The sequence below is a fragment of the Colossoma macropomum genome, unplaced genomic scaffold (genome assembly GCF_904425465.1).
Source record: "Colossoma macropomum unplaced genomic scaffold, Colossoma_macropomum, whole genome shotgun sequence".
Classification (NCBI taxonomy): Eukaryota; Metazoa; Chordata; class Actinopteri; order Characiformes; family Serrasalmidae; genus Colossoma; species Colossoma macropomum.
The window spans coordinates 20,904,280-20,918,189 of record NW_023494784.1 but is presented as its reverse complement, the minus strand read 5'-3'; the positions used below and the strand labels follow the sequence as shown (position 1 = coordinate 20,918,189).

At 39.1% G+C, this 13,910-nt stretch overlaps 1 protein-coding gene across 3 annotated transcripts in view; it reads right to left on the bottom strand.

Moving 5' to 3' along the window:
* The window catches only part of adcy5 (adenylate cyclase 5), a 104,901-nt gene that overhangs the window by 50,410 nt on the left and 40,581 nt on the right, over positions 1–13,910 (bottom strand). The window lies entirely within an intron of this gene.

Sequence of the window (13,910 nt, the reverse complement as noted above, 5' to 3'; positions counted from 1 at the left end):
TCACAGGAAAGTGACACTGCATTTTCAGTGGCCACAGTGTGAAATGTTGAGACCAGGGGCACCAGGCACTAGACAATGTCTACCCTCATCACTATCCACACATGAGACCAGGCTTCAATTCTTTGTCCAAGCAGGAACACCACTGCTATACCAAAGAGTATATAAACACACTCACAGCTACACTAACAAGGGTGCTTGGGCAAGACTCTCAAATGTTACATTCAGCTACTTGAGCAAGTCTGCTCACGTATTTGAATACATACATTAAAAAATATTAATGCTTACAATAACCATCACATCTGATCTGGCTGTGTCATTCCTATGTAAAATCATCTATAATCATATAATCCATCAATATAATGATGGACTATATTTTGAACTTGCTTTAAAATGGCTAAACAAATAAATACACAAACAAATAAATACAGAAAAATAATATCAGTTACTCACATTATCAGTTTCCATATATATTTAGACATATATTTCAGAAAGACAAAGATTTCTGGAGTCGAAAATGTCTATGTGCTCTTTGAGAAAAGGAGCAATCAATTGTCATTACAGGCCATTTGTGTAAAAACAAAGGAGGGCCTTTCTGGAGAGGCCTAGAAGAAGAAAGGAACTGTCATGCTTATATCTATATGCTATGGATGGCTACATTGTGGCTCCATTCTCTGCATTGTAAAACTGACTACAAACAAATGTTGTTATCAGCTCAATACCAATCAATCCTATAGGTTAAGGACAAAAATGGTCCACTATTAAGCTGAAATGTAGACTGAAAAAAAGGATGCACTTAGCGGAGAACAACAAAAAAATAAGCAGTCCATTTAACACAGAGAAATATATAGGTTATCTGACAATACATTCTTGACATGAGTGACTAAATACTGATGAGGCATAATCTATTACACCTGTAAGTCCAAGAAATGGTCTACATGAGCAAGGACTAAACTGCTGATAACAGTCTTGTGCAGCTGTGCTATGGTGTTATATGCTATAATGACTTCAGATCACTTGATGAAACTGTTTTCATGTCATTAAATCTGACATTTCAATGAATTGATTTACAAGGTTATTTTAAATTCAGTACATTTTGTAGTCCCATTTAGCTGTGTGAATACATCTCCCACAGCTTTATTCCACAACACTCTGGCAAATTTTTCTTAGCCCGGAAAGCCATTTCATTTAGGCCAAATTAACTTGCAATTGGGCATTTGATATCTTCATGCAAACTGGATTACCCGTCTCTCTAGTGTATTATATTCAGTCTAGAGGTCTTGCAGCCCTGCAGCACGTGCTGTATGCAGTGCTGACTGTATGTCTGTGCAGCTGTGCTCCAGCTTCATCTCTACCACTGGCACGGAAGCAGGCACACACACATCAGATAAAGCTTCCAGCACGCCAATGCATATATTCCCAAGAAACAATCCTGTTCTATTTATAAATTTCCACCTCCCTCTCTGCCCTTATTAGGAAGCTGACAGAATGCCCTTGTCAATGAGTGGGAGGATGACCAACAAAAACACCAACACTACTATTCAACAATGCAGTACTGAAGAGTGATAAAATAAACAGCAATAATGTTATGTATTCTTACTGTTATCCAACATAAAAGCACACTTCTCATGTCACTGAGCTGAGGTTATTATTCTTTTCCCATTTACTCTTGATTATCATTACAGTGACTGGACATATTCTGAAAGAAGAAGAAAGGAAATCATTGAGTTCTGCTGTACAGAACGCTTACTCTCCATCAAGATCAGTCAATGCAGCAAAGTGCTGATGCAACAGACCTGAGCATGAGGGGGAGCTCGCTTAGCCTTTGAAGAATGCCAGAGAGCCTCCCTAGTCTCTACACTTGAGCCAAGCTGACAGCTCCAAATTTTGTAGTCTCAATGGAGATGGAGAGCATGGAAGGCAAAAGCACTTCAATTTCATCTTTACATGCTGAGATGTGGCAGGAACATGAATTAGAGGTGCATGATATGTCGCCAGCTGATGTATTATTGCTGATAAATAGGAAAATCTAATTCTTGTCTTTCATTGTAATTGGCCTTGGAGAGTGTCTGCTAAATAATGTGGATGTACAATGATCAAATGTTTCTCAACCCTGGTCCTAGAGGCCCACTGCCCTGCACTGTTTAGTGTTTTCCCTGCTGTGTTAAAGCAGGAAAAGAAATAAAATGTGCAGGGCAGTGGGCCTCCAGGATCAGGGTTGAGAAATAACTGCAATGATCTCAGATTCATAACTATCTGTAGAAAATTGCTTTAAAAATATTGGCGTTGGACAGATGTTTCGATTTGATCGATATTTCCAGTTTTCTAATAAACCGATATTTGATGATATATGATGATATATGATGACATATACATATATATATATATATATATATATATATATATATACACACGATAAAAACATTCAATATTGACCTTTGCCCACAATTCCCACATAGATGCGTTCCTACTAAATAATGCTAAATATATTACAATATATAGTGTAAAGGTTACAGCATGTTTGATATAGTTCTGTGATGGCTACGTATGAGTTTTAACCTGTCATACCCATCATATCTATAGATAGGGTCAACTTATAATGTCAAAAAATAAAATGGCTCAAAATGGTGCTAAAATACTGTTGCATTAACGTACATTAAAAGAAAATAATTTTTTCCTTCTTCTGAAAAGTGACAGTGACAACATCCTAAAAGGGAAATGCTGACGTGGTAACTCAAACGTCCATCTTAAGTAAATGTTTCCTCATATCATTTCCATGTCTTCACATACATTTGCATACATGTATGTCTAGGGTTGCTGCGCACCATCATGGGCCAGTCAAATGCATTATAAAAATCAGCAGAGACATGCAATAATGAATGGACCTGGCTTTTATGATCATGTTCCAGGCATGGAAAAGGCATGGAACATTTCCAAAGATGTCTTCATCACTTATGACTGCAAAACAAAGCCTTGCTGGCCTTGATGCAGCTTTGGACCCACTAAATTAGATATCCAAGCACTTCCAGTTGTAGTACCTGCATTGCCTGTCCCATTTCCTTACAACACATGGCTACTGTAATGCATATAATAGGAAGGTTGAGACCCATTAGGGAAAGCAGCACAACAAACCCAGTCTGCTTAATGGATGTTCCTTGAGTGCACTACTCAACCAAGCCCCTGCTGGTATAGGGGAAGTAATATGGAAAGCGAAGAATCTACTGTGAACCTACTGAGCACCTAATAGGTCTCTGAAGCAACTCTGAGCTGCATAGCACAACAAACTCATTAAAGAAAAGAAACAGTGAAAGACAGATGCCTTATCTGCTACAGAAACACTTTTCAAAAGTAGAAGGTACAGCAGCCTTTTAAGGCAATATCCAGGAAAAAAAAAAAACAAAACAACAGAAGAAACTCTTGGCCCATCTGGACCCAGTTTCCCAAAAGCCTTGTAGTGTTAAGATGATCATCTTAGCTGTGGGAGATTGTTTCCGAAGTGATAATCACTCGAGCATTTTATGCTGATGGTTGGTGCTGTGACGCATTTGGGATATGAGGCCCTGATCTACGTGAGCAAGATGAAAAAAAAAAGAACACTTCTACATTGGTCACAATCCATGACACCCACTGCTCCACCACACAGTATCAGTACTTTCTTGTTTAAAAGCTATTGTATCACTTTTTGCAGCTGAACAAAATCAAGTTTTCTGACTATCACTGCATTTTGGTGCACTTTAATATAGGGTGGTGTTCTTAAGGCTACACAATACCTAAATAAGCCTTTTATGACAACTGACTTAAACTGACAGTAACAGTCTTATTCCAACAAGCATCAGTGGTCATAAAGTCTGCTTTAGTCAATGCTGATGTCATTTATGACAAGTGACGCTTGTTGGAATAAGCCTCGAAAAATGTTTATATTGCTGTATGTCAACTGTCATGAAAGGCTTATGTAGATGTCATGTAGCGACCCTACAGTAAAGTGTCCCTGCATCTTTGCTACTGCAACAATTAAACACCCCTTAAAGCAAGTCATTTAAGTTTCTCACAAGTCATATTCATTTAATCGGTTGAGTTCACTGTTAATTATCTCACGCAAAAGAACTGGAGTGCTGTCAGTCAAGTCTTTAAATTGGAATGCCGTCATTCAGGTGTTTGAGTCTGGAGCCTAAACCAGTCAGAATTAGTGCACTTGATTTCACAGTGGGCATGTTTGATCTTGCATCCTGACGCGGTCAATGTAGACAAGGTCTGAGCCATGAAATTACAGTGGCTGTCAATTTTTGTCCCAAGAGTTTGATTCTAGTTAAAAAATACACTGCTTACTTAATTGTTTAAGTAAGTTTTTGGTCTGTTTACAAATTCAGGTGCTTTATGTCGAAGTGTCTTTCAAGATGCTTAAAAATAAAGATGCCAAAAAGGGTTGTTTGGAGTGATACCACAGAAGAACCACACATGGTTCCCTCAAGAACCTTTCAATAGAGTGTTTTTTGAATAAATCAGTCACTGAAAGGTTCTTTTGAGAATCAAAAGTGGTTCTTCAGGGTTCCCGAGTGGTGCAACCATCTAAGCCTTATCATCAGGTAATCACGAGTTTGATCCCCAGTGATGTCTAAGAGAGCACGATTGGCCTTGCTTTCTCTGGGTGGGTAGGGTGGACCCCAGTCTCCCCTCATCACTCATCACTAGCGCAGGTGTCTGTTAGCTGATGTAACAGAACTGGCGAGCGCGTTCAGCCATTCGATGACGTTGCGTTAGTAGCAGTTCTAAAAGATGCGGTGGAGCTTCACAGGTCTCGGAGGAAGCCTGTGGTAGCCTTCGCCCTCCTGGTGCTGGTGGTGTTGTGTGATTGGGGGAGTCCTAACTAGTGGGTGGAACTGGATATCTATAAATTCGGGGGGGTGGTTCTTTTATGCAGACACTCTCACTTGCCAGTCATAAACGTGAGCAGATACAGACTGAGGAGTCACTCCAATTCCAAAACACGCCCATTGAATAGCATGGCTGACTGCAGGCGGGCTGTGTTTACAGAAGCGTAGTGCCTCAGTGCTCTCTCCAGCCTTCATGGACAGTAACTAGGGAACAGGCAGAGCACCACACAACAAAACTTCAAGCAATGATTAATGATTGCTGGTGGGACCAACAAAACCCCTCAGAGAAAGCTGACTTGTCAGTCAATACTTGCTTGATAGCAGCTCAGTTTCCATCCATGTATTTCTTTATTAACTGTGACAAATCAAATTTAAAGGTTTGCTGAAAATGGTAGATATCAAATAAAATAGCCAATATTTGCTTGAGGTGAATACATTTTTTTGCAGATAAAAAAAAATACAACAGCATTTGCTGCATATATAACAATATAATAATAAAATACATCTTTAATCAATGAAAAAAAAGCATAACAGTGATACTACCAGACATTTCTTGAGCCATTATGTCCCCAGTGTGCGTTACACATCTCTGCACCCTGACAATATAAAACATAACCAAAAAATAAAACAAAACAGCAACAAAAGTTTGAGATTTCACTGTAGACCCAGCCTGTATTTCTCAAAGCCTTTACATTGCCAGTTTTATTCTCTTGAAAGAGCTGAAGGAAACACTGCCTCATTTGCATATTTTTTGTGACATTTCACTTGAGTTTAATTAGACAGCTGGATGGAAAATGGCCTTGCAAGTCTATGTTCTATTCTCTCTCACCCACTTTACTCTACGAAGAATGTCTTTCAGTGTCAGAGAATCAGTGTATGTTACTGTACAGAAGAGAAGCCTCTAAAAAGGGGTGAAGATCAAAGTGGAATTCAGTGAAGCTTTTTCATTGGTCACTGACTTATTGAACCAGCTTGTAAAGCTCAAATCCAGAGGTATGATGACAAATATCTGGTAAAAGCATTGTATGAAAGTATATGAATACATTAATCTATAAATTATAGATTTAACCACATGCATTTACTTATTGGCTTAACACTATTTGGTCATTAATTATTCATTAATACATTAGCTTATATTCTCCATTAACCCTTAGATGTAACCCATAGACCCTTAGATCAAGCATGTACTTTTATTTCTGCCAACAAATGACAAATGGAAAATGTCATTTTTTTTATTCTGACAACATACCACAACAATAAATCAAATGTGGTTTTGATTGAAAGTCAGATTTTCTCTGCTGTTTTCAATCAGCTATAAGTGAGAAATATCAATATTACTTTAAACCATCAAATTTAACTCATATAATTCAGTATAATTTAAACTCGCATAATTCTTTCTCTTGTGACTTCACCTGAAAATTTCCAATGAAAAACGAGTGAGGCATGGCAATGGCAACAGATGGCATTTTCATCTTCCCTTTAGGTATTGACATTAAGCCACCAAGCTCCATATTTAGCCAGTTTCTCAGGGCAAGTGTACAATAATGTATATCAAACAAAAGCACAGTGGTTTCTGAGGAATATTTAGGGTTTCTGTGATTTAGTATAAATTAGTGCTCCTGAAATAAATGTTCTTTTAGAGAAACATGTCTCTCCAGCAGGATCCTGCTTGAGGCTTGAGAAGCAGTCTCATATTCACACCACCCCTGGACAGACATTTGTGTTACACACGATGGTGCCGATCCTATTGGTACCCTAAATGTCACATTCTGAGTCACACCTTTGAAGAGGATCACCAGACCCACTGACAAAAAGAAGAAAAAAGCGTTTTCAATATTTCATCTTCCACTTCAAAAAAATTCCAAATATAGCCGGTGCAAACATCGGCCACGTGGGGCTCTGAGCTTTAGTGGTCTTTGATGTCAGTAGAGGGTTCTTGAGGCCAATTTCCTTCCTCTGTGTTCACATGCCAACAAGGAACGACTGTATTGATAGGCAGGTATGCAGGTAAACATACCAAAGTAGATATAAAAATATGATATACCTCGGCCTACATCTGATTTATATATGTGACAGAAACTACAGACTGTGGGAAAAGAGTCTAGCATGTGTTCAGGAGAACATGGAAAAAACTTTTTTTTTAATTTGGGTCTAAATGCAGACGTGACTAATTCAGCTAACTTCATAACGATTAGGCATCTGGGGAAAAACTTGTGAGTCAATAAGTATCACAAAATGACGCAAAACAAGACTATTAGCATTCCGTGTGACCTCAGCCTGAGGTCTTCAATGTCCCATGATCATATTTTGGCATTAAAGCACTCTTTGAAGTATTCTGGGGAGAGATCAAATCTAGACATGGCAGAGCGAGAGGTCATGTCTGTCCATCTGTCCTTCAACAAGCACTAAACAAGCGCAATTAATGCCAGCATGCGGCACCGCAATTTACTAACATCTTATACAACACAATGGAAGCAAGTTACTGATAAAGAATACTGAGTTATGCAAATAGTAATAGGATTCAATCAAGTGAACAACATATAAAACACCATGTAATGTACAAGATGTTATATCCAAAAGAAAATAAGGTTCACAAGTGACTTGAGTGGACATTTATTAAAGGATGTCTAATGGACAATCCAGTACTCCCAGCACTCACATCTGCAGTGTCAAAGGTCAAACAAAATTCTGGTTGTGAATATTACAGATGCACCAACATGGACTTTCTGGGCTGATAATGAAACAAATAATTAACGATGCCAACCACCTGTAACCGATAATTTGACTTGCATTTTAAGTTCACACAGTAGCCCACATAAGAAGTGCAGTGAGAATAAAACAGATCAAGTCGTGTCTTGAAGTGCTTTTTAAAAGAGATGTCACAAAGCAGCTTCACAGAAAATCTGGGTCCAAGCAACAATGAGCAAGCCAAAGGTGAAAGTGGTAAGGAATTAAATTAAATGCTGCACTGAATGTAAGAGGCAACTGGCTATTTAGCACAATGAGTCATGCATAATTATGCTGCAACATTTTGGTACAGGTGTAGCAGCAGCATTCAAATGCACTTGCACTTATGTGGTGTCAAAAAACTGGACCGTCAACTTTGTGTTTCTGCCGATTCCAGTTGTGCATCACTGTGGGGGTGGTTGGGTGTGGCTGAGGGGCGTCCAACGCCCATGTTAAAAGTATACATGCGACTCACAGTATGACTTCCCTCTGTCTCTATCAAGCCCTTCAGCCTCTCATAGCAGCGGGCTAAGGGGTAATAGCACAGTGCATGCATGGGTTAAGCAGCGCTTCACAAAGGTGGTCTAACTCGAGGTACGAAGGGCATACACTGTGGCTTATTAAGGGTCCAATACAGCAGGGCACCATTAGCAGCCACCCTGTGTATACATACATAAACAATGTGTTAGTGCGAAGTTCACTGCTGTGAGTGAGTGGGATTTCGGGCGCCCGGGCTGGTACATATTTCCTCATTTTGACAGTGCAATTATAAAAAGTATAAAAATGTGTACTATATTTATCTTTAACTTTAGGTTCATTCGTACAAACACCTATGCTGCAGAGACTGAATACGGGTGCAGTGGTGGGTTTTCTGGGGTAGAGCAGAGGGCTGTGTTTTCAGCTGTTTGTGCTAGAGAGGTTGTGGGCCTTTTTGCTGTGTTTAAAGCTGTTTTCAACAAATTAAAAATAAAGTTGCATTATGGACCATAATCTTGAGTATATATGCATTAGTAAATGCAAGGGCAAAAAATGGGCACCAAGTATTTAGATGTAATGAGTTAACAAACATCTGAATGATAATTTAAAAGGATTTTCCCGTTTATTAGTACTAATAATAGCAAGTAAGCTAACTCTCATTTTAATAAAACAAGTGTAATAATTAAATTAGCTATATATAACATTAAATATTAGCTTTATTTCAATTAGCTTGGTATATTGTGCACCCCTAACTGAAATGAAAGGCTGTCTAATCTCTTTCACGCACAATGTTCTACAGGAAGACATGAAAAAGCCTCACACTATATTTTCTGTCCTCGTCCCAAGTCACCATGGAAATCGGACACATAACTGATAACACAAGAGGTCCTAGTGATGAGTCCTGGGAAACAGTATCAGGTCCCTCAGGAACTATTTGTGTCTTGGCAGAGAAGCCAAGCTGATAAATATGGAGAGGATCTTTCAGTGAATCCATTCATTAGCTGTGGTGACCATCTCCTGACTTCATACATCGACATGTAACTTTAAGGCCTGCTGCCAGATACTGAGCTTAAACAGAGGAAAAAGGCCAAGCTCCTGGTTGTGTACTGGTAAAATGACTACATACAATACAAAGTTCCCAAGCTGGGACTCCAGCTGCATCATCTGCCACATGTGGCTGAGGCCGTCTGGGGAATTTAACAGGCCACAGTTCCATCAGGAAATAGATGGTAGAAGTGGCTAGCCTTCCTTCTTGGAATAACACACCAATTTATTCTGACAATAGCAACAACAAAACACATCAAAAATAAAACATTTTAAAAGCTAGGTCATTTTATAAAGGAACACAGCTGAATGCATTTAACTTTTCCCTAAGGCAGTTTAGTCCAAGGCTGGGTCAGAAGAGCTCAGTGTAATGGAGAAATTGGTCATGTTCCAGTACCCAAACGTGGCTCCTTCTCGTTGCTTAAAATTAATAAGTAACTAAAAACACTGTAAACAAGACATCGTACGGTTGAGGTATATAAAATTGCCAGATGTGTTGGGCTACCAGTTATGATGCTGGTGTCTCAAGAAAGACACTGAATAAAATTTCACGTAGTGACTCAAATGTCACAGTGAAAACTTCCTATATGTATACAAAAATCCTTTGAAAAACATTGGATTCATGAAGTGGTAGCAAACATTCCAAAAGACAATCAGCTTTACCATCTTTTTACCTCTTAACAACATATCTCAGTCTCAGATGCTCCGCCCAGAAATGTATACAGACCACACATATTATATTGTACGCTAGGACAGCCATGATGGAATTCAGTCAGTAACACTCTCAGTACTATCTGCACATTTATATGTCGGCAGTGAATTGAAAAACAAAGCAAAGTTCATGGCATCATGTCTTTAAAAATTATTAAGAGTTTTGACAATGGCTAGATGAGACGTCATAGTTACAGGGTACAATTATGAAAAATTCTGAACTAAATGTGGGCGAAAACTTAGAATTACTAGGGTGGAAGCAAACTGAATGTGAAATTTTTAAACCAATTCAACACCTCATGAAGGCAAAGCTCAAAGTAGGGGCCGATGGTGCACTGATGAACATTATCAGATGGACAACAAGCCTGTCATTAAGATGTAAGTTAGCATGGCTAAAGAGTGCCCCTCAAAACAAATAAGCATATTACAATAAATAAAAATAAACATTATCTTTTGCAAGAGAAAAAAAACATTCGATTAGCCAACAACTGCTTTGCTTTTGCTAGAAAGCTTGTTTTCCTTGTGCTATCTCCAGACATTAAAAGAGCACGAACTAGAGGAATTTGTGGGTGGGTTTTAGAAGGGGGTACTCTTGATTGTGGCTGTTTTCACTGCAATCCAGTGCCAAAAGTTTAACAAGTCTCTTTGTGAGACCATATCTTACCTCACAGGACTAGACAATGCCCTTTCCTACACATCATGCTAAAACAGTGGCCTATAGTTGGTCATTTAAAGGCCTCTTCTTATCAGTGTAGGTGACGCTGAGCAACAAAACCTATCCAACTGTCTGACATCAGCTATCCCTCTTCTCCTCAATAAAATTCTAGGCTGGGTCCACTTCTATCTAACGTCCTCTCTCTCAGTCTGTGACACTCTTGCAGACGTGACGGAATCCCCGCTCTCAGTGTAGTCGTGAATCCTAAGCTGGGTCACAGTCATTCTATCAGCACTGATCCTCACGCACGCCTGACTGAACTCCTCACAAATCAGGCCAGACGCAGCCAAGCCCCCGACCCCCTGCGTCATGCCTGCCATTTCGGTCAGAGACGCCTTTCACTGGCCTGCCTCCGTCATCAATGCACAACCTACTGCAACCGCTGATCCGTTTTTCTGAACGGGGGGCATAATTCTCTGTAACAAAGACAGTCAGTTGCTAGGAAACACTAACCACAATCGAACCACTAAACTTTAGTAGATGCGAAGCGCTAATGAATGTCACCACCCTCAAACACCCTGATAATAATTAGCCTATTAAAATCAGTGACTGCATTTCTCATTATGGTTAACTGGAGGTTGTTTATTAGTATAATAATATCAATTTCACATATCGTAACTTTACTGGAAAAGGAAAACTTAAGTTCATGTAGAAAGATTGTATACAGAGTAACTTTGGGCCATTTCTATCAGTCCATTCATCATGAAACCTTTTGATATGACTGCGATGTCCATAAACTTTGTGGCTTCTACCTCCAGCCCAAGATCTGACCAAGATGGCACTACTCCATCTTCCAGAATGAACACTGGCCTATAGTTAGTTATTCAAAGGCTGCTTCTCATCAGTATAGGTGACGAAACCAACGAAACCATCTTCCAGAATGAACATATAGCAGAGACTGTGGAGGAGAAGTCAGGGGCAACGCTCTCTGACAGAACCCCCTTACTTACTGACATTGCATACTGCCCTGACTGGACGAAACACTGAGATGGAGAGGACGCACCACATCAAAAACCTGAGGGGCAACATGCCTTGGACCATCAACTACAGGTTGTTGAATTTCAAAGAAAAAAAAACTGTCCATCTGGAGGCAGAGTGGTGCATGACTCACTCAGTCTGAGTTTCTCTATAGACCACATACAATGAAAAAAAGGAAAAATCATTCCAGCATCACCCGTCTCCAGCTATATGCTCCTTCCGTCTACAGTGTACCTTCCTCCTTCAACAGTATATACAGAACGCCAACTACAACTGCCAAATGCTGTAACACAAATCCATATCCGAACATTAAAGCTTTCCTGCTAACGGACACATCATCCTTCATGCGCCTGACCCTGAGAAATTTTGAATTATACTATTTTTAGATGTGAGCTGGATGAAGAATGAAAAGAACTGTATCTACTCAATGATACTGTCTGTTATTCTATCTACACTATTATCCATTAATTCATCATTGTGAATCATCTCTTGCAGCACTGTTGAAAAGTTCAGTACCCTCACTGCATTCATTTCAAACAAGCACACCGGCCTTCTCTTTTTCACTTTATCCACAGGGCCCATACTATCCCTTTGAAACTGTCTGCATATCCTTTCTGCTATATACTGTACAGAGCAGCTGTTACATTCTGCATGTATTGGGAGAACCCCACTATCAATAAACTATGTGTAGCTCAGTTCTGATGCCACATTTCTACATCTCATCACTATCTCTGTCCACTTATAATGAGGACACTACTGCACTATTCTGTTCAACAGCACTTTCACAGAGAAGACCATAATTCTTTGCCTTTCGGTTTGATCTACAACTAATGAAAACATGGTTTCGAGCCCATTGTTGCTATTTTTGTAAGATTACCTGTATGTATGAGGTAGCAGCACCTGGATACTTAGAGCAGTGTTATTGTAGAGGCAGTGCAATACCCAGCTTCTTTAGAATAAAGGAAACCATATAGGGATGTATGCATTACCCTTCATTATGCATGTCAATGAGAAACAGTGTCCTCTACATCATAATTCCTTTTATGTCAATTCGAGAGGCACTTCAATGTGAAAGGATAAACAAAATAAATAAATCCAATATGTAGGGCCTGATTAATGCAAACATTGTGTCCAATACAGATTTTAAGAAAACAATCTGATAACCAATAACCTCGGACAAAAACAAATGTTTTTATATTTCTCATTCATATTTTAGATTTTAATTTCATCCTCCAACAGCTGCAAAGCAAATACAAGCAGCCCAAATCTGTTCTTTTTCTTTATATGTCCATGCAGAGCTAAAAACCCTGAATCTGATGTTTTCAATTCCAATTTGGGCTACTTTCGCGTGCGGTACTGAAATCCGACACATATCCGATGAGCAGCAATGCGGTCTCAGATCAGAATTCATGTGACTTTTACGTCAATCCAACTGAATTCATCACGATTTCTCACACACGGGAACAGACTCTAATGGCAACGTCATCAAACTGCCTGTTACTATGGATACGCTTCGCAGCTTTAGCTTTGGAGGACGAGGGAAACAAGTTCAGGCAGTGTAAACAAATAACAGTGTAAACATGGCACTTTCTAATGAGAGTTGAGACAGCTGTTCAAAATCAGGTTTACCATCAGGAATTTTTGATATTCTTCTTTACGACAGGTAAACAAAAGAAACTGCACTTCCTTACTCCGTCAGCTTCCACAAGCACAGAAATTCAAACACAATTTTTTTCTGTAAACTTCAAATGTGGTCATTTCTGCGTCTATTGTTTGTCCTCCAAATTTAAAGCAGTGGGTTGCACAGCTCATTTTGATGTCAGATGAAAGGTTTCTATTAAATCTTAAGGAAATATAGAGGACAGCTGTGTTTGTTGGATGAGTGTGCTGGGCGGATCTGTGATATTTCACATGTGCAGGTCAGCTCATTAAAAAGACAATGTGAAATAAAAAATTAAATTTGGGGCAGATCTGCAGTCAGAACATATCCTTAGTTAACCCTCTACTGCATGAATTGTTACTTAAACATGACGTTTTTAAAATGTTAAGTTGCTTAAATAATGGAAATATATTAATAAAAAAAGTGGGGTATTTGGTAAATTGTTGCCATATGGGCATTCGTACCATAGCAGCATAAAATCTCATTTTTCTCTAAAAACATGTTTATTTTTTATTCCCGTTCATGACACATTCAGGAAAGACATGTGAACTGAATGTGAGCAGTCAATTCATAGATAGACAGCTAGCTAGCTTCACAGGCTACAGTTAAACGTTTTGCTGTTTTGCCCAGGATGGCGTTTTTGGTTCACATTTACCAGTTTAGCCTGTGATGTAAATGACCAGCTGATATCGGTCACTTCATGTAAACATAAACTATAATGTGATTTTGT